The following is a 27,632-nucleotide window of genomic DNA, read 5'->3' as shown; positions in this document are numbered from 1 at the left end:
CACGTAATCTGGTCTGCCTCGCTACAAAAGAGGCACCCTGCTAAACACCACACAGCCAGCCTTCTCTGACCACAGCGATCTAGTTGACAACAGCGTACAACAGGTCTGTTTTCTCACCCTCTTATCCCACCCAGATAACATCTGGTTGGACAGCCTATTAGCTATTGATGCAAGAATGCTTGTTCTCAGAGCCACCAGGACTTGAGCGGGAGCCTTCTTGGAAGCCTCATCAAGAGGTAATGCCCACACCACACTCACCAACTCTGCTGCCACCAACACTTTTATCTTTTCCTGGTGAACCCGCATGATATCATTTCCTTCTCTGGTTGTCCCCCACCCCCGTTACCTTTTACGCTGGTGGGAGAACAGGGAGGGGGAGGGAGATTTCTCCATCTAGATATTTTGTCCATTGACACTTGGATTTTCAACGAGTGGAAGATCTGTGGGGTAGGAGCTATTTTCTGTGGCAAGAAGTTAGCAATTGACTCCTGCATGGGAAATGCTTCAAGAGTCATTTGTGTCTTGTGACTGGTGAATGCCAACGGAGCCAAGAAGTTGCAAAAAAAAAGTTACTATACATTCCTTCCTGCCCACTCTTCTCTTTCCCCACAGCACATCTCTGACATGAAGATAGAATGTCTATAGACACTGTCCCAGCAGGATGGTTTCTGGGTTTGTAGCTAAAGCCCAAAACTCAGGTACTACTGACCCTGGTCTATTTTCTACCCTTGGCTCACTGTCCCTCCTTGGCCATGTTACTACCCCTCTATATTAGCTGGCTCTGAGCATCTTTTCCCTTCCCCTCCCAGGGAGTTCTCAAGGATATTTATAATCTCTTTTTAAGATCTCTGTGTAGTAAGAACTTCATAGCACAACTAAAAAGTCATTGGGCAAGATTCTGACTACTACATGCCTGGGAGGGCTGGCCTTCCTTGGACAGGAGCTATGTCAACCTTTCCCCCAATGCCTTGTGGATCTCTACTGGCTTCCACTTGTTCAGGTCTTTAAACAAGTGATTGCCTGTCCACGAGTCTCCCATGGAGGAAGTGCCCATAAAACAATCATGGAGGCAAGATGATGGGGGGTGCTGTTACCAAAGTGCCCTGGCCCATTGCTGACCAGGGATAACCATAGCAGCCCCAGCTTTTATCACAGAGGCTAGATTGATGTTAATGTGAGCTCACATTCTCATTTTATTATCCACATAGTGACATTTTTCTGGGAAGCAAGTTCTTGCAACAGCACTGAGAGGACAGAATGTACTCACAGGCACCATTTTATTTAGTGGATCAGGCTGTCCCTCTTCCCCATCCCTCCTGGCTGGCATCTGACTTGAGTCACTGTGATCTTCCTGGACACAAACTTGAGGGGTTCTGAATTCCTTTTTACTGTCTCTTCGAGGGTGGGGCAGGGTTCAGAGGTTTCTGCTTTCTGGTAATTGTGCTAAAAACCCACTGTGTCACTCTAAGAGGAAAGCCCTCATTTGGTACAATTAGAGAAAATACTACTTCCCCTTAGTAGCAATCTTACTTGACAGTTACCTCAAAGTGGATTTTCCTGATGTTTCCTAATACTTAGAATACCAACTTTATTGAAGGAATATAAGCTTTCATTGAATAATTTGTCAGGAAAAAAACCCCACTATGATGCAATCCCTTTGCATGGTAAAAAAGAAATTTCTGGGTAAACCGTGGAAAAACTAACAACATTTATAATACTGAAAGAAATTATAAACTGCAAGCAACCAATATTAAATGAACTTTTAAAATGTGACCTAATTGCAAGTTGGGGAAGCTGCCACTTGGGACCATGAGAAGATTCTCAGCCCTTTTCTGGGACTGTGTTAAGGCAAGGGACATAATTTAGTTTGCCAAAGATCTTTTTAACATGTTAACCTCAAAGCAGTAATTTCCAAGCTGCATAGTATTTTGAATACTTGTGATCAATTACAATGAGCAATTGAATCAATAAGACTTCCCTTCAGGGTTTTAAATACAGTGATTCCAAACCAAAAAGAGGTTGAGGGATATGACCTAATGGGAACGAGGGGGTAGAACTTCTGAAAATTGCATGCACCCCTGGAGGACCCCCATGTATGCTAGGAGATGCTAGAGAATGTGGAGAAAGTGTCGGAGAATGTGTTGCCTAGGGAGGGAACCAAGTCAGAACTGTTATTTTAGAATGGAAAAGCAAACTCAAATGCTTCCCATGGCCAAGCAGGGGATGATTAACTATGAAGCTGCCCTTTAAGGCTACTTTTTGTGTTCTTACTGTGATAGAGGCATTGATACAGAGAAATAGTTTGCTTTGACAGGAGAAGTAACAGGCACAAGCATGATGATAAGTGGAAAGGGGTCCAGCCACAGAATAGTATAGACAAGAGATAACATTTTTGCCACGTGTCAACGCAGCCCAAATCTGCTGACTTTTCAGGAGAGTCCAGAAGCCTAAAAATTGTTAAGAACCTCCAGATTTTCCAACCTTGATACAATTAACAGAACAAAACATTGCAAGCCAAACAAAGCTCATTAACAAAGAGTTGGCCCAAACCAACTCTTGGGCTACCAGTATAGGCACTCGGGCTTGAATGTCAGTGCTATTCATTGTAACGGGTGCCTGCTAACTGGATGCACCCATAGATCACTGGGTTTCCCTTATGGCCCTCTTCAACTGTTGACGGTTCCATGCAAAGCTCCACTCGACATGTTACTAAACACTTGAGGGGTTCTGAATTGGGTCTTTATTGCCACCTAAGCAAATAGTGATTAGGAAATGTCTCCTCCCTATCTTCTGGGTATAACCATGTTGTGTCAGAGCTGTGCCCATCTTTCCCACACTTGGCAGGAACACCAGAATCAGAACTCAGGGCTCATGCTCCCCTAGAAATATTGCCCGGGAGGAAAATATTTGACAGACTCAATGCTTTCAGGTCAAAAGTCCCAGAGTTTCTGCAGACGGAAGTTGAAATGCACAAAGCCCTTATTGCATTGGTTGGATTAGGTATTTTGTTTTGAAAGATTCTGCACATTTAATCATATTAAAGTCCTATTTAAACTCAGAAATCTCAGTTAGATTTTCGTACTTGAAACATCCACATTTGTGAATTGGAGCTCTAAAGCTCCAATAAGCCATGTTCTCCTCCTTCCAAATTTGAAATTCCAGTCTTTCCAAATATCCCCAGTGTGTGTTAACATTCCAAAGCTGCCAGAGAAGCTGGGAGCAAGCCGATGGCTGGATTTGTACTCAAGTACCTGTGTTTTTAAACAAGAAGAGTAAGTCGGTGCCAACACACCACTCAATAAAATAGAGGTTTGGCGCCGATTTCTATTGATTTGGTCAGCACAGGCAGCCAAACTAGGTATTTCATGCCAGAAATATGAGTTGGTTTGGCTGGCTTAGCCTGATTGAATTTACTAGATAATAATTAAACTCCATTTCAGGTTGTGCCGTGTAGACATAACTACCACCTCCTCCTTCATCTTTTTAGAAAACCTAGTACTGTCTTCTTGCCTCATCTAAATGTGCATTCCTCCTCAATTTCTTACCTCAGCCTGTGTCTCTGGCCTTCAGGAAGTGGGCAGCATCACCTGGCCAATGATCTCTGTGGAGTTGGGTATAATGAAAGTAAAAGAGGACGGGTGGGGGAAGGCCAACAGCAGTAGAGTGCGACCAGTGTCTGTGGCCCATGGCAGGGCGCTCTGGACTTGAGGTTATAAGATGGACAGAGGTTATCTTTCAACATTCATTCATTCATTCATTCATTAACAGCTATTTTCTGAGCTCTTACAATGTCAGACACTAAGCTAGGCACAAGAGAGACATGAACACAAAGATACAATCCCCAAGAGGAAGTGTGTTGGTTTGATGGGGAGAGCTGCCCAGAAATCACACGATATTTTAAGCAAATCTGAATTCCAGCCATGAGGGAGTAAGGCTGGCCCTCTGTTAGGGGACATCTGTTAGGTGACCACAGGCTGAACTCCTCTGAGCTACTGGTTTGTTGCAGTTGATACAACAGTTGGCCCAGACCCAGCCAGTGTGAGCAGAGTATTGGGTCCAGGTGGTGTCCCTACCCCACCATGTGACATCTGGAGTACTGGGTTCAATTCTGGGAGTGGGGTACAAGGGAGGGCAACCAGAGCAACAAGAAAGACATTTGATTTTAGGAACATGATCCCAGATCTGACACTCTGAGTCATGGCATCTCCATCCCAAAGTTATATGGCTAATGCCCCTATTCTCATTTCCTTATAATGTTCTTGAAATCAACATACTTTTCTTCCAGTGCTTTAAATCATTACAGAAATTTCCTGTTACTTGTCTTGTGAGGGAGATAATAAATTACAATGTAATAAAATTCTGGATTGCTACTATTGCCTGCCAAAGGTTTTGAGAACCTGACACCTGTGCTCTCATTGTTTAAAAAGGTGCCTGGTGGGGAGAGGGGATGGTGTTGATGAGGTGTGAAATGCATTTAGTACCACAATAAGACTAGTCACTCCTATAACACAGGAACTGAAAGAGTATTGAAAAGAATGACTTTCTTACTATGTGATTTACTGTTCATTAAAGAGGGGTTTCTGTCCCACCAGAATAAATGAATACCACTGTATTTACTCCACTTTGGAAACACTATGCGATCCAACCAGCCTTGTAGTATCTCCTCCAAGTCATTGACCAGCTTCTGCCTAAATATTCCCAAGGGCAAAAGAACTTTGGAGCCCTTTTGTCCTTGGAAAACTAATAACTCTATTTATATCCAAAATCAAACAAGTATTTTTAAGTCCAGAAAAACAGAACATTACCTGCCTGCCTGTACTTCCTCCTCCATGTGACAGGCTCTGTGGCGTGTCACTTATTCCTTAGGCAGCGTCCTCCCCAACCTATTGACCAATGTAGTTGGTGAAACATAGAACAAACTTAATGATCGTTAAGGCCAACAAGCTGCCATCACCGACAAGGGCCCTTTTGCCTTTAAAATAAAAGAATAGTAAGTGTTGTACCTCAAAGTATATCCCTCTGGCTTCGGAAGAATAGCAGTTACAATAAGAATAATCTAAAGGTTTATCATTTCTTTGAACATGAGGGGGCAAAAAATGAGCTAGACAATTCCTAATCGATTACTTGGACATGTGAAGGGTTTGTGAAGGGCTTCAAAAATGAAAGCCAAAATCACGTAAGAAAAATGTAATATTTTAAACTATTGATTGTCATGGCCCTGGGGTATAGCTAAGGCCTATTTGAAATACTCCAGGTGTTTACTTATGAGAAAAGAGACTGTAGATTTCTCCACTTCTCCCCACGCATACATTTTATAGAAGGAACTTAGGTGGGGAGGAGATGCTTTAGGCCTCCCTTTCATTCTCTGTAAAACGGAGGGATAACAGCACCTTTGTCATGGGTACATCCTATGGTGTGAGGATTTATGACTGGCACATAGCATGTGCTCAGTTAGCGGGAGCTTTTGGCCATCACAGTAACATCAGTAAGAGCCATCCTGGTGGTCCGCTTTGTGTAAATGCAAGTTCTAGAGCAAGAGGACACAGTTTCCATTCATGAGCATGGCACAAAGCCTCCAGACTGTACATGTCTCCTCGTCGCAATCACTTTCCCATTAAAGGTAAATTTAAGAAACCGTGAAGTTAATCAAGTAATAACATGGGAGCCAGAGAGAATTCCTTCCTCACCACTGGAGGGGATTGGTTTCTGCCCTCCAGCGTGGGATGTGATTGACCTATCCCAGCTGCAGAATTCTAAATATTTTCATTGGTTATACAACTCCACAGTCTTTCCTGAGAAACTCAGGCCCAGTGTGTGTCACCCCAGAATCCACAGGACCCCGGGTTCCACACACTGTGAGCAGAGCCTTCCCCGCAAACCAAAACTCGAGACAAACTGAGTCTCTGTCTCAACATGCATCCGAACTTTGTGGTGGCCTGGAAACAAGCCCTGCCTTATTTTCTCTCTAGAGCTGCTCAAAAACATGGGAAGGGAGGCAAGGAATGTCCATCTAGAGAAGGAGGGGCTGGGATAAAATGGGAAGACTATCTGCGGGGTAGAGATCACCTGGCTTTTTTTTTTTTTACTTTTTTGCATCATGTTGAAAGAAATTTGGATAATTATTTTTTAATTTTTATTTTAAAAATTTTTAGTGGATTTGGGGTTTTGTCGAGATGTAGACAGAATCATGTAAGTCTAGCTATCGCAGAAAAAGTCTACCTTTCTATTACAGACAACTTCATTCGGTAAACATTTGTAGAGACGTTCCACATACCAGCTACTTTTCTAGGACCTGAGGATACCACAGTGAGGAAGACAAGGCCCCACCTCAAGGAGTTCCAAGTCTGGTTGGGAGATAGGCCTGGGACTGCGCTATGACAGGGTAGTGGTGACCCAGGTAGGGTGAGCCCAGTGGGAAACAAAGGACACAAGGAGCAATGTGACTATCCTCTTCCGGATTCTCCAGCGTTCAGGAAATGCCTGCTCCCTAGCAGGAAACAGCTCTGTCAGCAGGAGATGGAGCATGTGCTGTGGTGTTCCTCCTCATTTTCCTCACACCTGACTCTCCCCATTCAATGCAGTAAGAGCCAGGGATGGGCCCTGAGAGTTTCCCAGCAAAAATCACCTCCCCTCCCCCGCCTTGGAAATGTGGCCTTTTGGATGTGAATTCTGAGAGAAGAGCCTCCTGACAGGGTTTCAATCATAGAAACTGTCGCTTTCAGGATGGGGAGCCAGGAGGAGACTTGAGGCTCTCCTAGCTGGAAGTCACACAGAGGTGATGGGGTACAGCCTGGCACTCACAGCGGGAACTCTCTACACACACACCCCTGGAAGGTGGCTGTCAGCTGCCCCCTGAACATTCAACACTCTCAGGCGGTTGGAACTGTCGAGAAGTCTGTCTCCTATAAGTTCCTCCCAGTGTTCCTATTTGTGCCATATGGAGCAGTGGAGAATGACAGTTTTTCCAATGATCCAAAGGACACCTAAACATAAGCTAAGTGTCCCCGGTCTTCCGGGCCCTTCACGACCCTAATTGCCACCCCTTGTACCCCCCATTCCCAAAACTGAACCCAGGGCTCCAGATGTCACATGATGGGGTAGGACACCTTCCTGGACCCAACCCTCTGCTCACACTGGCTGGGTTTGGGCAAGCTGGTGTAGCAGCAGCAATAAACCACTGGCCCAAAGGAGTTCAGCCTGTGGTCACCTAACCCCTCAGAACTGAATGTTTCTGGAAACATGTTTATGGTTAAAATGGAACAGTTCTTGAGTTGAAAGACCAGAGGCCACAGGCTCAAGACTCTCTGTCAGATGCAACTTTCCAGAAGGCTTGGGCATGAGTCGGAAACTCTTATCTGTAAATTGCAGAAGCTTCAAATTAGCCTGTGCTTTCCATCAGTTCTGCTTTGTAGGAAATTTCTTGAAAGCTTCTTCAAAAAAATTAAAAAGAAATTTTAAAAGCTTCCTGTAAAATTAAATCACTTTTTAAGAAAATTAAATGTTTCCCCCTCATATTACCAATTTGATAATTTCCTTCAAAGCACTGTGGAACTATAGGTCTGTGGAGGGTGCTGGGAATAGATGGTTTTGTTCTGTTGGTGCCATCATGGCTTCCGGGAGAACAAGTTACCTGATGAATTCTTACTGGAGATTATGCTCAAGGACTGGAAGGCCCCTGAGTGGGGCTTGGGGGCTGGGGCTGCTTCTACAGTGAGCTTCTACAACCTTATGCACCACTCACTTCTGGAGGCCATGTTCTGAGAGTCTGTACTGTCCCATTCAGGATAATTACACCATATGGTGCCCAGACATCGCCTCCCCTCCCCCAACCCCCAACCCCCATATTCTTTAGTTAATTGATCTGAAATAGGGCATGGGAGTTGATGTGTCTCTATAGCTCTCCAGGTGATTTTATGGTGCACCAGGGTTAAGAACCACCACTTCACAGTTTTTCTAGAATCATTCTTTGGGGCTATGATCTCTTAGGTCAGGTCCTTATGAGTTCAGATACTCCCTCTTCCAGGAAGCATTCTCTGGCTTTTCCCTTGCCCCTACTAATGCATGCTCCCAAAGACAGCATTATTTTCCCCACATGATTTTAGTTAAAAATCATTTATGTAAAATGAATGTTTATCATTTGCATGAGCAAAACAATATAGAAATACATAGAGCAAAACATGAAAGTACTCCCAAATGCACAGAGACACCCAGTCTATTGATTTTGATTTGAATGGACTTCTCCTAGGAGAACCAGTTATCCTAAAATGTTTGGGAACCTGTGTCTGTTAAAAAAAAAACACTTGTCTGGGGATGCCTGAGTGACTCTGCTAGTTAAGCGTCAGACTCTTGATTTTGGCTCAGGTCATGTTTTCGGGTTTGGGAAATCAAGCCCTGTGTGGGGCTCTGCACTGGGCATGGAGTCTGCTTATCCCTCTCCCTCTGCTCCCCCCCGCCAATAAAGAAATAAAATTTTAGGGCGCCTGGGTGGCTCAGTGGTTAAGCCGCTGCCTTCAGCTCAGGTCATGATCTCAGGGTCCTGGGATCGAGTCCCGCATCGGGCTCTCTGCTCAGCAGAGAGCCTGCTTCCTCCTCTCTCTCTCTCTCTGCCTGCCTCTCTGCCTACTTGTGATTTCTCTCTGTCAAATAAATAAATAAAAAATCTTAAAAAAAAAAAAGAAATAAAATTTTAAAACAAACAAACAAACAAACAAACAGAAGACTTGCCTGTGTCCCCTAAAGCCAAGAAAAAAGATGCCAGAGTGTATACCAACAGAAAGACATATACGTGCATATACACACACATATACACAGAGATAGAAAGAGAGAGTTTCTATAGCCAGACAAGGCTTTCTGTGACAGTGTCATGGATTGTATGACCGCGGGTCATCCCTCTGTTCTGTGTTTAGAGAGCATCTCATGATAAGCAGAAAGAAAGTTTTGGGGTGGTATTACTTTCTGCTGGAGGATTGATCTGCTGGAATAATCAAGCCAGTTTTGAATCTGGGTAGAATCTAGGTTTTTAGGTTTTAAACTTCTTTTTAGTGTCCTCATGAAGACTATGTTTGCCTCATTATGTCAGATCCCCAGGCTGCAAGCCAGTGCATGACCCATGATCACTTGCTTTAGGAACCCATCAATTTCTACAATACCAGTGTAACACTGTTTTCAAATGTCCGTTTCCTAAACTTCCTCCTGTGGGGAAAGATGTTTTGCCATCTGTGTATTTATTTATTTTCAACAATTGCTTGGGTTTCTACACGAGTTTTCTTCAGAGGAAAGAAAATTCCCCTGAATTACTAAGGGGGTTTCCTTTCACAGGGTGTTGGAGGAAAGGTGGCCGGTGTCTGAGTTCTTTGATTCTGGAGACAAGCAACAAGTCGGAAGGAGCTGTTGGCTAATGTTTTAGAAAGTATTCCATAAGATCAAGATGACTATAAGTCTCCTAGATCCAGCCTGCTAAACAACATCCACATTACCAGAACTTATCAGTACTTTCCAGCAAAAATATCTGTACGTATACACACATAGTCTTGTTTCATCTGTAGTATCCCTGGGCCGCCTCCCTGACCTACACTCGGTCCCACTACTGGATTATTTTGAAGCAAATCCCAGGTATTTCATTACACTTCTAAAAGCAGAGGACACATAAGATGGGTATAATATTTTAAGATGATTTTAACATATTTTATGTTTCTTTAATGACCTATGCCACCTGCCCCACACATACATGCATACCCTAAGTGCTGTCAGTGAAGAAGATTTTGCCAAGCAAGCATTTTACTTTCTTTCCATTTGGGTACAATCTTTCTACCAGTGCTCTACATTAACTACCAAAACTCTTCTGCAAACAGAGCATGAATGTCTTTAGTAGGGGATGATCTCGTAGATGTTTGCGTTATGAAATTTGGGAGCACAGTTTTCATTACAGCATAATATGAGTGTGTGAATGTGCACACAGAGCTTTGTATGTTTGTTCTGGTTTCCCAAGGTCCTTCTAACTCAAAGTCTGTCAGTGCCTCAACTGTTGATAACTCTTTTAATGTACAACTTTTCTAGAATTTGTTTCTGTACTAGATTATTTCTAGTTAAGCTGTCATAGAAATGCAATATTCTCAAGGGTGTTTGTGCTAAGAGGTGAAGTTTCATTATTTTAAGGCTGTCTACCAAAAAGTAGGTCACAAATGTTTCCCAAATTATAATATAGGGATACATAGAAGAAAAAAAAAATCCTTAATGTCAGGACACCTAACCTATACACGAAGTATTTAAGAAAAAAATGGAAACATTAGTGCTTCTCTACTGGAATCTTGTCATGTCTTCTTTCATTTTAGAATTGAGTTTGGGAGTCTTATCTTGGGACGTAGGCTTAATGACATGTCTGCAAGCATCCCTTTTTAACAAGGATCCCAAACACAGTTTTAGAGCCAGGCAGTGTAGTAGTTTTTAATCATATTTAGAAATAACAAAATGAAAATTCATAACACTTTTATGGGCCCATTAAAAAATGTTTATATATTAAATTCTGTATGATATAGGAGCACATTTGCTGTAAGACAATATGGCTCTCTTGCAGTATAAGGGCAAAACTATAAACATATTTCCATGTATAAGCTGTTAACCTAAGCATGATTGGCAATTTTAAGTTCTCTAATACCATTTAGGTATAGTATTACATAGTTTTCAAACCCTTTTATCTGCTACCATTCAGATCAGCAGAAGTCAAGAAAGCCTTAAGAAAAATTTATGGTGGGGGCACCTGGGTTCCTTAGTTATGCGTCCAACTCTTGATTTTGTCTTGGGTCATGATTTCAGGGTCATGAGATAGAACCCCTGGAACTCCATGCTGGGCATGGAGCCTGCCTAAGATTCTCTCTCCCTCTCCCTCTGACCCTACCCAACCCTGGATGGCTCTCTTTAAAAAAAAAAAAAGAAAAGAAAGGAAGGAAGGGAGGGAGAGAGGAAGAAAGGAAGGAAAAGAAAAGTTTGCGGTGGAAAATTTTTAAATTGAGAGAATTCAATCCATTGACTTTATTCATTGCTTTTCCCTCTGAATTGAGCACTCAGTGTCACTTGCTTTTAGTAGAAAACATTTGGGTTTAGCTTAACAGAGCACAGATGTTCAATGGGAACATAGCTTGAAAGTCTCTGTATAATTTCCTATTAAATAAACATCTGAACAGTAACTTAACAACTACCAAGTGAGGTCAAGTGCTTGAAAAGTGCTGCATACATCATACATCACATAAGCATGCTTCCCTTATGTGAAAGAGTGTTACATAACAGCATGTATCAGACTTTAAACTGCTAGAAACTCTTGCTGCAGCACTTTGCCATCCTCTGCTAATCTCCCCTTATTGCTGAGAATTATAGAAGCCAGGGCACCTGGCTGGCTCAGTTGGAGGAGTGTAAGACTCTTGATCTTGGGGTCATGAGTTTGAGCCCCACATTGGGTGTAGCAATTCATGGATGGATGAACGGATGGATAGATAGATAAAATGATAGGAGCCGTTTTACCATAGAGGGGGAGGTTCTTTTATTTCTATGAAGCCTATAAAATTATTCACTGGTATTGATAGATTTAGGTTTCCCTAGTTCAAGATAGCACTTTTTTTTTTTTTTAAGATTTTACTTTTAAGTAGTTTGTACTCCCAGGCTCAAACTCATAGTCCCAAAATGAACAGTTGTGTGCTTTACTGACTGAGCCAGCCAGGTGCCCCATAAATATGGTTTGTTTGGATTTACTGGTTTGTTTTTGTTTTTGTTTTTAAGTAAATTTTATACCCAACGTGGGGCTTGAACTCATGACTCCAAGATCAAGAGTTGCAGGCTCTACCAACTGAGACACCCTTTAAAAAGGCACTTAATTGAGATATAATTCACATGCATGCAATCTACCCAAATTACGTGCATAATTCAATGGCTTTTAGTACATTCAGAGTTGGGCATCCATCACCGCAATGCACACACTCCCTAATTACCCCATTTCCCCAACCCCAGGAAACACCAATATATTTTCTTTCTCTATAGATCTGTCTATTCAAGACATTTCATATGCCTGGAATTTTATAGGATATGGTCCTTTGTGATGGGCTTCTCTCACTTGGCATGTTTTCAGGGTTCATCCATGCTGTCACACGTCTTAGTATTTCATTCTGTTTTATGGCCACATGATATTTCATTATGTGGACGTACCACTGGTATGTGTCCACTTATCGGTTGGTGGACATTTGGATTGTTCACTTTTTTTTTTTTTTTTTTTTTTTTTTGCTATAATGAATAATTTTGCATGAACATTTATGGGCATGTGTTTTTATTTCTTTTGGGTATATGCCTTGAAGCAGAATTGCTGAATCATATGGTAACTTGGCTTAATCTTTTGAAGAGCTACCAGACTATTTCCCAAAGTAGTTGCGCTATTTTATATCCCCACCAGCAGTATATGTAGATGTAACATACAGACTAATTATAAGTCATTCCTTTGTGATCATTAAAGAAAACCTCCAAAGACTCTTCGGTATAAGCTGAATTGAAACCACTGAACATCTCTTTAAAAAAAAAATCTTTATTATTAAGGGAAAACTAAAGCTGGTTAGGTCTTTCGAAGTTACTATCAAGGAAGACAGCCTTAGGGATGCTGCCAGACACAAGATGGATTTTGTTCTGACCAAGGAACTCAGGAATTATGAAGAACACAGAGTAGTACATGAACTATCCTTGATAACAAGAACTGGATTTTTTTTTTTCACTAGCAGTTGGTTTCCTCTGTTTATTTTGCTGTTTCAGATTATCCTTCCTGTGTTGAAATCCACAAAAGGGGCATAAGATTAAAATCCTCAATAAATAAACAAACAAACAAATGTTAGACATTGTTCAGTAATGTCTGCGCCGTGGTCGGACAGAACCACACTCTGGTATGTGTCGACTTTATTCTCCAGCCCAGTGATTTGCTGTTGGTGGCTCAGGGCCAGAGTGTCCTGTCCAAACGCAAGCTGCCTGAAGGCAGACCGCGTGTCTCCTCTCTGATTAAGCTGGGCACCCAGGCTTCTCAGGAGGTGTCCCCAAGTCAGGCTGTGTAGCAGTTTGCCCGCATTCACAAAGACCATTTAACCTCCCTACTGGGACAGGGGAGTTGGATGTTAGAAGGAAAACAATTTGTGGCATCATATTTGTGGCATCATATCTGTTTAAGGAGAAAATACCACTGCATGGTTCCTAAGCCTTTGAAAACTTCGTATTTCCTTATTTCTTATTATGAGAAATCAAAAATTATATTATTCACAAAGAATGCTCTAAAAGGAATTTTTGAGGAAGAAAAGAAAGATTCCTTGAAACTTTGCAGGTACAAATAATTCCTTCCTCAGTGCAGTACAAATAGTGTCTATGGGGGAAGCAGAGACCCCATGTTTATTGTGCTATTGGGATATGTTAGGGATAGAATTGATCCCATGGGATGTTTCTCATTGAAATCATCTCTGTCCAAAGCCCAAAGTGTATCTATTCTAATGAAATATACATCCCACATGACACCACGTTATAGAATACATATTTGTAATAGTTGTCATAGATTAGACTGTGCCTACATCAGACTCACAAAGGAGATGCAAAGAAAGCTTCACGATTCTGCATGGCTAAGCTTTAATTTGCATTCGTTGTCTTCAGTTACCCTGTTGGAAATGGGTAGCTCTTCCTTGGTCGTTTCAAGTAAGAATCTAATTTGATCATTTTCCTCTTAAAATATTTTAGGAGTCCTGTGAGTACTCAACAAACACTCACTGTTAACCAATTTCTATTTTCAGCCACATGCCAGTCATAATACAACTTATTAAGAGGACTTGAATGAAATAATGTAATTATTTTTAATGTACAAAAGGCAAAATTGGCTGCCGTGAATTTCTCTGGAGCAAAGCATACTCGATCCTTCCAAATAAATGTTTTCATTTTCGACATTCAATCACAATACACTCAAATTCAAATGTATCTTTGTTAAGTAAACATTTTCTTTGGCATTCACAACTCCCAACTTCGCACAGAAAAGAGTGAGAGAGAGGAACAGAGATCAAATATATTAGAGCAAAATTAATCAATTTTACCTTGGTACATTATTCCTGCCAATCTACTCATTGGTCTACTTAGCACAAAAGAGTACATATAAAAGTTAAGATTAAATCAAAGATTCTTTCACGGAAGGAGATTTTTGTCAGCACCAGAAGAGGCAGATGGTGGTCAAATTTTGACTAAGAGGCTATTTTCTTAACAAATATCCAGACTCCAATCATCCATTTCATTTTATTTTTACAAATGAGATCAGTTTTTGAGAAAAGGCAGCAGTGACAACCACTACTATGTTTTAAAAGAGAGGAATTTCTTTTTTATCACAATTTATCAGTAATTTCATGGCTTTTTTTCTTTCTTGTTTTTAATTTATCCCAACCCCTACATGGAGGAAGCTAAACTGGGCTCTGAGAACTATAGGTTTGTAGAGAGTGTTTAGAGTACTGTTACCTGAATCACTATTATTTTCTATAGCATTATAGAATTAGGATTAATGTAAACTATTCTGCATTTCTGTGTGATCACTTAGAATTTTCTTTTTTTTTTTTTTTAAGATTCTATTTATCCATTTGACAGACAGAAATCACAAGCAGGCAGAGAGGCAGGCAGAGAGAGAGGAAGGGAAGCAGGTTCCCTGCCACGCAGAGAGCCTGATGCAGGGCTGCTCCATCCCAGGACCCTGGGATCGTGACCTGAGCCAAAGGCAGAGGCTTTAACCCACTGAGCCACCCAGGCACCCCTAGAATTTTCTTTTAATTAGGCATTATTCAACTTCTGACTTACCATTTGGTTTGTATTTATCCTTTTTATTTCAAGGACTAAACACAGATGTGCGAGAAATAGTACTTTATTCTTCTAAATACCTTCCCATTATTAAGCTCTTAAAAATTTTTGCACTGTCTCCATGTGGAGATGAAAATTTAAGAGATCTGCATGTTTAATTTTTTTATCTACATGTAAGACTATGACACTCTGAGCAACAAATGTAAGTTTCAAAAATTTAACTTAGAAACTTTTCAAGGGATTTGAGGTTTGTGTCAATAAGATGTTTTCTAATATAATTTAGAACACAGTTCTTAAATTAATTTGAGCCTACAGAATCTACCATTTGTGTCCCCATAATTAATCAGATCTTCGAACACTCTCCAAATGTACTCTGAACCATATTTCATACTGTCTCTCCCTCCCCTCCCCCCAAACCAGGGCAGTCTGAGAGATTGGCTTTTACAACCTTTGGTTACCCTTGTAAGGTATTCATGGTTTCTATGGGCTTTGTTCACAATCACGGTGTTCTTGTAGGCTAAACCCTTTGTCCTTCTTGTGACACGGAGCTACGGATACCAGCTTCCTACACGTACAGATAGTTGAAATCCACATTCGAGAATGGCAGCCTCATCAAGAGAGGGGCTTGAAGAGAACTTCTTGAAGCATGAGCAGGCCCAGAATGTTACTGGTCTTTACAGATGGTGATTCTCTCTCTTGCTCCTTTCAACCCCGTACATCTTCGAAAGACTCAATGTCAGAAGTGCAGGATTTGATCTCTCATGACTCCAACTGCATAAATGACCTGTGGTTCAAAGGTTACTAAGATTTCAGTAGAAGAAAAAAATATGAAAACAAAACACCATTCAAAAGAAACACCATAAGTATACACTTTTATGCCATGTATAATGAACATGTATACCATAAGTATACAGTTTTATGCCATGTATAATGAACAGCCCTAATTGTACAGTTCAGTTATTATAGTCTTTATGTATGTTTAATTATAAAAGTCACCAAGTCAATCCTGACTGAATGAGTTTATCTGATTCACTCGTGGGTAAAGGATACTCTGTATTTTATCTCTATCATGGAAAAATGGACAACTGGCTTAAATTCCTATTTGAGGGATACACAAAGAAAAAAAAAAAAAACAATCCTATCTCTTCTGTTAGTTCATAAGATCAAGATTGAAAAGTGGCATAAAGAGCAAGGCTCTGGCCTTAATGTAGCTTGTTATTTGTTAAAAAGAAAGATATACTCCTATCTCTTTCAGGAACTTCATTCCAACAGATCTGTTCTAAAACATTTTCTGGCTGTTGAAAGATCAGCAGTATAGTTAAAGGTATAGTTCACCTTGAGAAGATAGCCTAAAGGAATGTCCCAGATCAAAAGTTCTCAAAACTTTTCCAGTCCCAACATACTTGAGGGATTAAAAAACACTCTTTTTAGTAACTAATAGTAGCTAATATCGTCTCTGTGTTTGGTTTTGGGGAGGGGGGTGTTTTTTGGTTTTTGGCCTTTTTTGGTATGGGGAGAGTGGAAGGAGCCATGTAAACTTGTGTAGTTTAAAAGGACCATAAAGATTTTTCTGATACCCTGATACTCATATCTCCCCCATCCCAACCCTTGAGAAAGATGTGCCTTCCCAATTAAGAATAACTGGGTATTTTCCGGAACTAATGAATTGGAAAATGCTTCACCATGGATTGGTTTAGTGCATTTAAAATTTAACTCAAATATTTAGAATCATTGATTTCGCTTTCAGTTTCTTTTCAGGAATACACTGCTGGGCAAACGTGAATTTGAGTCTGGGAGTATCAGTGTACCTTTCTGTTTTTGTCTGGGGCAACGCAACGCTTAGGGTAGAGGCAGGTGGGGAAATATGATTAAATGTGAGGTGAACTTGTTCGCTCTTTCTACCTTGACCTCGAGCTCTGGGTTGAGAGTGAAAGCCTTCTCTCCTTGATACAGGATCAGGACTTTCTGTGGTGTGAGAGCAAGTCTGGTTTCTGTTGAAGCCATTTATGTCTAAAAACAGAATTCTTTTCCCTAAACATGGCCATAATGCCCATTATTGTTTGTTTAAAAATTAACAGTAATCTCTTAATAATATCATCCAGTTGGTTTTCAAATATCCCCACTTCTTTTCTCCCTCTCTTTTTGTAGTTTGTTCATTTGAACCAAGCTACATCTTAGGTTGAATTTGTTTTGTATTTTTTACAAAATCTCTTAATCTATAGGTTCTCTCTCTCTCTCTCTCTCTCTCTCTCTCTCTCTCCACCCCCCAACCTTTTCTTTGGCAGTTTGTTTGTTGAAGAGACTAGATTGCTTATCATGTAAAATTAGCTTTCCACGATGTGAATTTTGCCGATATCTCTCTAGTGTTGTGTGACATCTTTCGCCTTCCCTCTGACCATGGTTTCAGGTCCAGAGATTCACAGATAGCAGCACTCAAAGTCTGTAGGAGAAAAAGGCCTTGAAGGGCCTTAGTAACTACAGCTTTTAGGAGCTGATAAAACTCAATTGGCTGGAGAGTATCAAGTTAGCCAGGACTAGCCTTTGGGGATGCGATTCTTCATTCCTCTCAAAATGGACAAGAGCTACAGAATGAGTCACCAGATATAAGCATAACTAGAACTGTATGCAAAATAAGCTTAAAGGCCCAGGAAAGACTTCATAATTCTAAGCTCTCCTTCTGGCTATAAAAGGGCCCACTGGTCCCTTCCAAGTTACTAGTGGTTTTTTTTTTTTTGGTTTTTGTTTTTTTGTGAGAGAGAAAGAGAGAGTGAGCATGGGGGTGGGAGGCAAAGGGAGAGGGAGAGAGAGACTCCCAAGCAGGTTCCGTGCCCCACATGGAGCCCAACTCAGGGCTTGATCCCACAACCCCAAAGTCATGACCTAAGCGGAAATCAAGAGTCAGATGTTCAACTGACTGAGCCACCCAAGCATCCCAAGTTACTAAGATTTTGAAGAGCTGGTTCATTATTACGAAGATAGTGAGCTCCTATAGAATAAATGTATCCCTGGCGAAAGAATATAAACATGGAGGGGGACTTAAGCAATTTTCAATTTAGAAAGAGTAGCGAAACTATTAAAAAGGGGTGTTGCTGTTTTATCAAAACGAAATGTAGACACCAGAAGCTAAGCCAGAAGCTGAGTCTCCTCCTCTGGCTCCTCCCCAACCCCATCCTGTTGATTCTACTTCCTTAACTCTGACTTCTGACCAATACCTCCGGCCCCAACCTGGTCAAACAGTCTTGATCCTAATTTCTAACAATTTCCCTGCTTACTTCCCCTGTCTCCTTTTTCACATGAAGACTATAGAGTCTAACTAAAACTCAACTCTGCGCTTACACCTTGCATTGCTTTGGGGATAAAGGTCAGATTTGTGGGCATGTCTTGTATGACTCCTGCTTACCATCTCCATCCCATTTTGCAAGGCCTGCACCTGCCTTGAGTCTTCTCCAGCCTCTTCACATTTCCCTCACCCCTTACCCTCAGGTCCTTCCTGGAATGTCACTTCCTTCAAGAACCCTTTCCTACTCTTGCAGTGTCAACCAGGTGGCCGCATTGTCATTCCCCACTTCCTCCGCCCAACTGTCAGTTTGATGAAAGCAAGGCATCATTTTGTTTGGTACTCCAACCCCACGTGACAGCAACAATCATTTTGTGAGATCCCAGAGTGTTTTCAGTTATTTTAGAAGGTCTCAGGGAAGCCTCTGTTTTCATGTAAAACAGGGTTATACACTACATAACATTTTTTGGAGATGTGCACACAGGAGGGACGAAAGGTCAGAATTCCAAGGTGACATCGTTGTTCCTGAAACTTACTACACGGCTTTCTTGAGCAGTGTCGGAACAGAAGAGCCAACATTTGGGCTCTTGACAGAGAAATATTGCACCCTACTGCCAATTTATGCGGTTGGCTTTTTTCTTGCTTGTTTGCTTTTGAAACAGGCACAGTGCTTCGCCACGCTATTCCTGGAAAGATTCACTGATTCAGTCTTTCAGTTCTCATTTAGCGGAATCCTGCTAAAGGCATGACATGCAAGCATTTCTGCCCCAGGACATGAGCGTGTGTCCAGATTAAAACAGTGAGCATAACATGAGAGCTTTCTGGTTGCCAGCTCGTTCGCTTCCCTGATAGGCATTTCCGGAGGTGAGGAAAGATGTATTTTGGCACCACCAGCTCCTACTGGTATGCACCCACATGCTTATACACACACACACACACACACACACACACACACACATTCTCTCCCTCGGTACTTAAGATCATCTGTCTTCAAAGTTGGGAAATTAAGTTTCACTACAACAGAATACTGGCTCTTGGTAACTTTCAAGGGGAGAAAGGGCACCTTTCCCGCCCCTGGAACTGAGTACAACGGCTTAAAAATAGAACAATGTGTGTTTGGTGTTTTCTTTTCGTCCTCGGCCTCAATAACAGGTGTACAGTTACAAACACAAAGAGCTAGATTCACGGCTGCTGCACGCCTCTGGAGAATTCCCAGAGTTACCCAGGGAGCAGAACTGCGCCTAAATTGATCAGTAAAAGGAAAGTAACCCAATATAGCTGAGTGTTACTAACACTGCTGTGTCACATGGCTTGATTATTCACCTCCCATAGTGGCTCCATGAGGAAACGCACGATAGAAGAAAATGTCACCAAAAACAGTTCTTAGGAACCTGCCAACAAAGTATTTAAACCTGCTAAAAGTTGAATTAGAGAAACTGACGCAGCTACTGTAAATTGCAGGCTTCAAAATGGACAGGGTGAGGGTCCTGAAAATTGCAACGGGTCCGCCGCAGAGCATGGGGTCAGCTTCCTAAGCCAAATGATGAGTCAGACTGGTGTGCTAGTTTGCTTTTTAGTGCATTTTCTAAGAGGTGCTTCTTAAATTGTTTTAAGACCTCTTGGAAGCATTGACCTCACATGTGCTTTGGGGCAAATGCGTTGTCCGTTTTGCGCCATGTCCGTGGTCAGTGGTATTAATGAATAAGGTCACACATAAATTTAAGGCATGAACGTGGCAACCCCAGCAGGCAACACGTCTTGGCAGCTGCTTACAATTCTTTCACGTTCCCTCCCTGAGGAAATGGTTCCTAATAGATTTGAACAGATGCTAGGTGTTTGGCAGCATTGCGAGGGGTACTAGTTGTCCAAAATTCGGGTTATTTCATGTCTCATAATTAGAATTTCAACAGCCTGGAGGCCTTCGATGTGTTCCAGTGTTCACATAAATACCTAACCTCTGACTCCACGTTTACTCCTCACCAGTTCTCCTAACCCGTTTATTGGTTCTGACAGCATCACCACTAAATCCTTGGCTCTCAGAGTCCAATCTGGTAAACGTGCACGGACAGATCTGATTTGGCACTAAGTTGCTCCATCTCTCTAAATGTGCTTTTCAAGTTCTCCCTGACAGCAAAGTTAAGTGTTGCCAGAAGTCTGGCTGATGGGTTCTTACCACTCCTCAAATCCCCTTCCCCAGGGCCCCTCTCTTCTTCGGCCACACACCCATCCCTTCTTTCAGCACCCTCCTCCCCTGTCGAAGGCTCCACCTTCTCCCCCCACCCAGACCCTCGCCCCCCCCAACCCCCGCCTGCCCTGTGAGCCCTGAGAACAAGCACGAGGTTGTATTTCCATTTGTAGTTCCGGGCCGGGCATACAATAAGCGTTCAATAAATTTATCTCAGACAAGCCAAAGGAAAGGAAAATGTTCTTATTTTCTTACCAGCCTGCTTCAAGGTCAGCCTCCACTTCTGAGGGGGTTCGGATGCCCCTGCAGGGACCGCTAGGGAGCATGCAGAAAACTGTGCATACAGGAAAACCACAGTGGGTCGGAGGAGCCCGCGGAAATGTCCTCAGGCTTCAAAACCCCAGTGGTGGAAGAGGGCACGTGTCTGTATCTTGGGGACTGATTCCCCCGGGGGCGGTTTATCCTGTGTGCCTCACGTCTTTGCAGAGTTTATCTCCCTTCTTGAAATACTTTACGTTTCTACTCATTGGAGTATCCAGGAAGCATGCACCTGTGCGGCGGGCTCCCATATACCTTGGGCGGGGTGGGTGGGAACAGGCACAGAGTGCCCCTGTCCCGTGTCCTTCATTCCCACAGTCAAGGTCAAGCCTCGTAGCGCGCAAACACAAAGTAGTCCTGACGGCACCTGCCGTCTGTTCTCACGCTTCATTCCCTCGTGGGTCCTGATGGCGTCTGGGGTCTGCGTCGTGCACAGCGGCTCTTGCGCGGTTGAGGCCGATCATTCGTTCAGGACCGAGCTCCCTCCGTGGGCCGCGGTAGGTGCCGAGGAAGGAAGCCACCGAGCCGTCCCACGCGGCCACGAGAGCCTGGATCCCCTCCGCGAGGTTGTAATGTTTACCTCTTGAAGAGAAGCCCACTGAGGAGTGCAGAGCCTCTGAAGAAGAGGAGGCTCCGTCGGGCTCTATTTGTGCCAGTCCCCGTTGGGTTCTTAGAGGCACAAGCTTCGGGGCGACCGGACTAGTTTCTACGCGCGGTGCTGGGACGGACGAGCTGCTGCGGGGCTGGGGGCGCCGCTCTGGCCTTCGGGGCTCATTTACGGAGCGGAAATAGTAGTGGCGATAGTAATCGAAGTACTGGCTGTCCGTGCCCCTCGGGGGACCGCGAGCAGAGCTCAGCCGAGGCGGTGGCTGTGAGCGTGCTTCGCGGGGACGGAAGGCGCGGCCGACGTTGGCGAATACCGCCGCTCGGATTCCGCTTCAGCGCCATGAACGTCGGCTCGGGAGGCCCCTTCGGCTTCCTTGCCGGTGAGGGTCAAGGTCAAGGCCCTTCCTTGCTTGCGCATGTAGCGGCTGTCCAGAAAGGATCGTTTCCTCGGGGTTGGCCCGGGCCATCCGAGGCATCCTCATCGACCCCGCCTCGCCTTTGTCACCGAGTGGTAGCCAGTTAGCGCTCCCGTCGCATGTAACCTCACCTCCCTTCCGCGGGCTTGCTGCTTCCTACATCATGCCCACTGAGGCTTTTGCGCGTTTCTGAACGAGGAGACTGCTTGTGCATGAACCTGAGTAAGCAACTGAAGTCAGTGCATTTTCTACGTTAGAATGAAAAACCCACTTGGCAAGAAGTTCCCAACCTTCCAAGATTGGGAAAATGTGACTTGTTAGAAACTTAGTTTCATGTCGGGGTGCTATAGCGAAGCTTTTAAGCTGTGTTGCATTAAGAGGAGATCTGGTGAAGCTTTCGTTCCGCTTTAGCCTCACCACTAGTCCGTGGTGTCATTTTGTACATCACATGGACAAATCTTGGTTTCTTGGCCTCACTCTCCAAACCTGGAGGTTCTCAGCCATGACTTGGCCCTGGTTTCGGCCATTTAATTTTGGCTTTTTGATAATAGACTTGGTTTCCAAGGTGGTTCGCAGACTCCCTGTGAGGTTGTGTTCTCTACAATCAAGTTTCCAGAGCACTAAGATGTGTGCAAATTAGAGGCAATGCTTCATGGTTTACTTAGCCTAGGACAGAGCCTGGCACGTGGTAACTAGTCAGTAATTAGCTAAATAATTTGTGGTTTACATCTGAAGCAGCAAATCTATGAGGCCATTGGCATTGTCATTCAAATCATGTTTACTCTCATCTTGAAGTGATAAAATGATCATCTGGATTGCAGATTTATTTATTCTTTGATTGGTCAGTGACTTTTTTTTTAATTTTGCCCACCATAATAATGGCTAGCAGTTATTGAGTATAAAAGACATGCCAGCCATTGAACACACACACTTGTTATCCCTTCTGCAAAATCGTGGTATTACCATCTCCATTATACACATAAGGAAACGTCCCCAAGGTTACCTTGCTGGCAAGGAGCTGAAACTCATGGATGTGTTCAAACTCACATCCGTTTGTTATCCAGGCTCCCTCCCTGTAGTGCCACGCAGCCCCGAATGTAGTGTGGCTTCTAGATCATACTGGGTCAATTTATAATGCTGAAGTGCGTCTGTTGTTGCCTTAATGTTACTGCTTGTGGTAATGTCTTCTCTCCATGTGAACCAAATATTTTCCACAATTTTCCCATTCCTGTGCACTCAACTTCTTCCATCATGTGTGATTGAACATTTATTTGGTGAAGCTATGACTTGTCTGCTCCACAAGAGATCTCCGTGGGAGTAGGAACCACTGTTTGGCCATCTGCATCCCATCACTGGTTGCAGCGATGAGCTTGTGTTGGAGTAGATGTTATGTAAATAACTCATTGATCTGTGGGCTAACATTTGCTTAGTCTGACCTGCTGAATTTGCAGGCTATGTCAGTCATCATTCATTCAACCAATATCTGTTCAATCCGTACTCTGATAGCCACTGGGCATATAATCATCTATATGGGTCTTCGTGTATATTTATAACTGAAGGACTATAACCTGGAAAATCACAAGTTGATGTGTTATCATGGAAGGAGTAAAAACAAAGAGGAATTAAAGGCATACATCCAGTAAGGAACTTTTTGATGACCAGTAGAGCACATTCAGAATTTCTTTCCAGTGACTATCCAATAAACTTTCCTGAAGCTTAAGATAATTGTTGTTATTTCTTTCTCATATGAATGACTTACATTTATATTAATTCTTGATGTGTTTATATCTTTACTCAAATGATACTACATTCCCACTTAGTAGAAAAAGATACTTATTGGTTTATACCTTTCTAGATTGATACCACTGATTCTTTTAGGAAAAGAGAGTTGTTTGCTAAAGTTACAAAGCGAGGCTTACTGTATTCCCACAAAACGGCTTGTCTCAGGTACTACAAGGAATCTTTATATTGTGAAAATACTCCCTTCCTATAATAACATTTAGCTGTCGAATTCCTGTTACTATTGGTTTTGGTCATTCTCAAAAGTTTTGAGTCTTCTGTGATAGGTTTGACAATAAAATAAGACCTAATAAAATAGCAGGGTTGATTTTAAATTAGCTGAATGATTATACCTAGAGTGTTTAAGGCCCCATATCAAGCCGGAAAGACACCTAGTGAGGCTCTTGTGTTACACTTTTTTCAAAGCTCTGTCCTGTTCATATTTTTATCAAAAATTTGAAGACCTGCGAGGCACCTACACTGGGTTTTCAGATGACATAAGCCCCGAAAGAATCGCTTCTGCCTAAGATTGCGATTCAAAATCACTTCAATTGGCTGCAGTGCTGGATGGAAACCAACCAAATGAAGTTGAGCGGGGAATAAATGTATATTTCTGCTTTTAGATTCAGAAGGCATTTGTGCAATTACAGGATGGGGAAAGACTGAGCTTGGCACCAGTTCATGTGACTGAAAGCTTAATATGAACCAGCAGTGGGATGTGGTGGCTAAAAAAGAATGAATCTAGTCAGTTATAATTATTAATAGTTCACCGTACTCTGCACTGGTCACACTACATTGGGAGTGATTTGTTCATTCTGAGCACATTCAAGAGTGACTTTGACAAAGCAAAGTAGCTGCTAAGAGGGTGTCAAAACCAATCCAAGACACATTTATTGGGCTCCTGTTTGGGGCAGGCAACATGCTAACTGATTTGGAAAATAAAGATATGAAGAGACGTTGCCAATCTATAGCCTCAAGGAGTTGAAAAAGTAAAGGAAAGCGAGACAGGTACACACATGACTATAAAACAAAGCAGAGTAAGAAGTCAGGAAGCACAAAAAAAGGGCTGTGGGAATTCAGGGGCTGGACCAAGGGTAGGATTTCCACAGGAAAGAAGGATGAGGGCAGAGGAAGCCTTAAAAGCCAAGATGTAGAGACAGGAAAACTCACGGCTCGGCTAGGGAATCCTGGGTATACTACGTTGCCTAGAAGAATGGGATAAGTCTTAGCAGGCAAGAAAGCTGGGCAAACAAGGTTTGTAGCGGAGCATGAGGGCACTGACTGGTAGGCAGTGGGAGGGATTACAGGTTGGTGAACATCTGGAAGTCATGATACATGAGGATCCATTGGAGAAATGTTGAGTCTTCAGTCTGGAGAAAAGAAGTCCAAGGTCCCTCTGGTCAATGTGAACCAGACTCACTTTATGTTCTTCCAGAAGGAAAATTTTATCTTGGGAGAAAAAGGTTATAAGGAACCAGATTTTGCTTCTTTCTGAGCTTCTTTCTGTTTTAAAATTCAAAGCTACCCAACAATGAAGAGCTGGCCAAGGAGATGGTGGGCGCCCCTGTGGTTAGGCTCAGAAAAAGTTTAATAACAGATACTCTAAAGGAAAGGAGGGTGGGGGTGGAGAGAAATGCTGCAGCTTCACCAAGAGACATGGGAGCTCTAGGAATTACCCAAGGCTTTTGAAGTGTGTAATTATCCATGGTTGAGTGTTCTTTCTTTCTTTCTTTGGTTTAAGATCTCCAGTAGTATATCAACTTCTGAGTAAAGCCTGAATGTTAGAACCCCTCCCCCCAGTTCAGTAAGATGTCAGACTAATTCTAGCACAGGCTGCCCAGTACTTTGACGGCAGCCACTCATCATCAATGCTCCGTGTGATCCTGAGCAAGTGATTTAACCTCCCTGTTTCCTAATCTGTCAATGGGGATTGACCATTGTTATCCCAACCCCGCAGGTTGTCTGGGAGGATTTAATGAGATAAAGCCCTTGGCCTGTGCCTAGCAGGGTGGAGTCTGAATTTAGGAACTGAGTTCTCACATTTTATAAATGTGTTCCAAGGACCCCTTCAGAGTTAAAAGTATTTTTATAAAACAAAAACAAACATATCATCATAGAGGGGCTAACTTATCTGTACCAAATATTATACTAAGGCCTCACATTTAATCCTCAGAACAACCCCACGAAGTAAACCGTTATTATCCTCCATTTACTGAGACACTGAGCAGCGACGTATCTTGACTTGTCACAAGCTAGTAAGTGAGAGAGCCAGGACTCAAACCAAGCAAACCCTAGAGTATTACAATTATTTCCTTCCAGTACGGACCCACAGATTTCCCTCTTTTTCTCCAATTCCATTTCAAATCACTCTGCTGGATAATTTCATGCATTGTATTTGTTCAGGGCTGTTTCAAAAAAGCATATTTTGAAATCTTACTTATTATACTAAATACATGAGGGCGGTCCCATCAATCATGTCTTTGACGGGATCGTTGAGAAGTTCCTTCATAAAAGCTGAGTGAATGCATGAATCAGTGAAACAGTTTTAATTGTAGAAGCTGGACTATAGCCACTTTTAAAAGAAGCTAGTTACTTTTAATATACCTTTGCTACCTTACTCCTCTTCCCGTGATTTGCAAAGGGGCTGTGGTGGCTGTTCGAACCATTCATTTGAAATCATTCATTTGAGGGGCGCCTGGGTGACTCAGTCAGTTGAACATCTACCTTTGGCTCAGGTCATGATCCCGAAGTCCTGGAATCAAGCCCTGCGTTGTGCTCCCGGCTCAGTGAGGAGCCTGCTTCTCCCTTTCTCGGTCCCTCTGCTTGTGCTATCAAACAAATCTTTTTTTTTTTTTTTTTTTTTTAAGATCATGCATTTGAATTCAATTTTGCACCCCACTTTCATTTCCTCATTTATAAATCTTTTATCTCATATCTTTTTAACAACAATGTCCACAGTTCACTCCCCTCTCTCTCTTTTTCTCTCTCTTTTGTCTTTGGGGGATTTTTTGTCTTGTGTTTTTGCCATCTAATGTTACCAGATTTTACTCAAGACGCATCCAGTAGTGTTTTTTCCATGTCCCGGTGATTGCATTGTTATCCACCCTATCCCCATTTTTCAAGTGAAAGAATTTTTATTAAGAATTTTTTTTCACAATTCAATCCAAGCAACATCAGTCTCGATTCAGCCGAACACCATTTCCACTTCCTGTCTCTGCCACCTTCCTGGATCTCTGAAGTCTATTCAGGAGAAGTGGAGTTGGATAGATGGGGCTTCTCATTGTTTTCTTTGGAGAATTTACAGGAATTTCTAAATACGCTTTGAAAAAAGCATCAAAATATGAAACCGAGAAGTGCATAGAAACTCCATATATAGGTGTTAACAAAACTGAGGTAGAATAGGCAGAAGCAGCTCCCTAGGCTGGGCGGGGGGAGGGAAAAACTGGAACAGTCTTGCATCACTCCTGATGGACTGTGTTGGGAATAACTCAGTTCCATTGTCGCCCTTGGCACAGGGGGGCAAAAATGCAGCTTTTCCTGTTTCAAGGAGAGAATGTTCTCTTACTACACTTCAGGCAGGGGTAAGGAAAGCCAACCAAGTCTAGAATTTGCCACAGTCTTTTTCACTCGGCGGAGTGATACTGCTTTATTGTTTGGGTCAGGTAGCTGGGACCATAATCTCCCACTCCCTGGGTGCGACTATTCCTTTATAGATTAGATAAGAAACAACTGATGAAGTTTTAAATGCTGAGAAAATTAATCAGAACTGAAAAGGGGTGTGTTGGCCACGGCCCAAGAAATATGCTGACTGAGATAAAAGCACCCACTGAACTTTTTCTCCATTCCATGCTTCTGTGCTGGGTAGTCTGCCTCCCTCGCTGGGTAGTCTCCCTCCCTTGTCTTTCCCTCGTCTCCCTCCTTCTGTCATTCTCTCAACCCCAGCTCTGTCCCCAGAGACTTCTTTGGCCCGCTCTCTTAACTGGCCAGAACGTGGAGTCAAATTTTTTTAAAAATTCTTCTTGTGTATTGTATCTGAGATCCTATGTCCTGGATTTAATTTAGAGAATAGCCGAAGGGAATGCATTTTTTCTCAATCATTTCTTTCTTTTTTTTTTTTTTTATGAAATATATCTTTTGAAAATATGTTCATTTCAGTTTCAAGCCACAGACTTAACCTCAGTCCCTTTCCAGGTTCTCAGATTGGCTTATGGTTCCA

The 27,632-nt window shown here is 42.5% G+C and overlaps 1 protein-coding gene and 1 long non-coding RNA gene across 2 annotated transcripts in view; both read left to right on the top strand.

Annotated features, from left to right (window-relative positions):
• Positions 1 to 27,632, top strand: part of SLC1A3 (solute carrier family 1 member 3) — a 74,883-nt gene that overhangs the window by 21,600 nt on the left and 25,651 nt on the right. The window lies entirely within an intron of this gene.
• On the top strand, positions 135 to 15,845 carry LOC309861438. Its single transcript, XR_014309943.1, has 3 exons — positions 135 to 236; positions 15,352 to 15,730; positions 15,774 to 15,845. It is a non-coding gene; the product is annotated as an uncharacterized lncRNA (long non-coding RNA).

Source organism: Mustela nivalis (assembly GCF_964662115.1).
Source record: "Mustela nivalis genome assembly, chromosome: 3".
Classification (NCBI taxonomy): Eukaryota; Metazoa; Chordata; class Mammalia; order Carnivora; family Mustelidae; genus Mustela; species Mustela nivalis.
The sequence above is the reverse complement of the archived record's forward strand: the minus strand, read 5'-3'. Positions and strand labels throughout refer to the sequence as shown.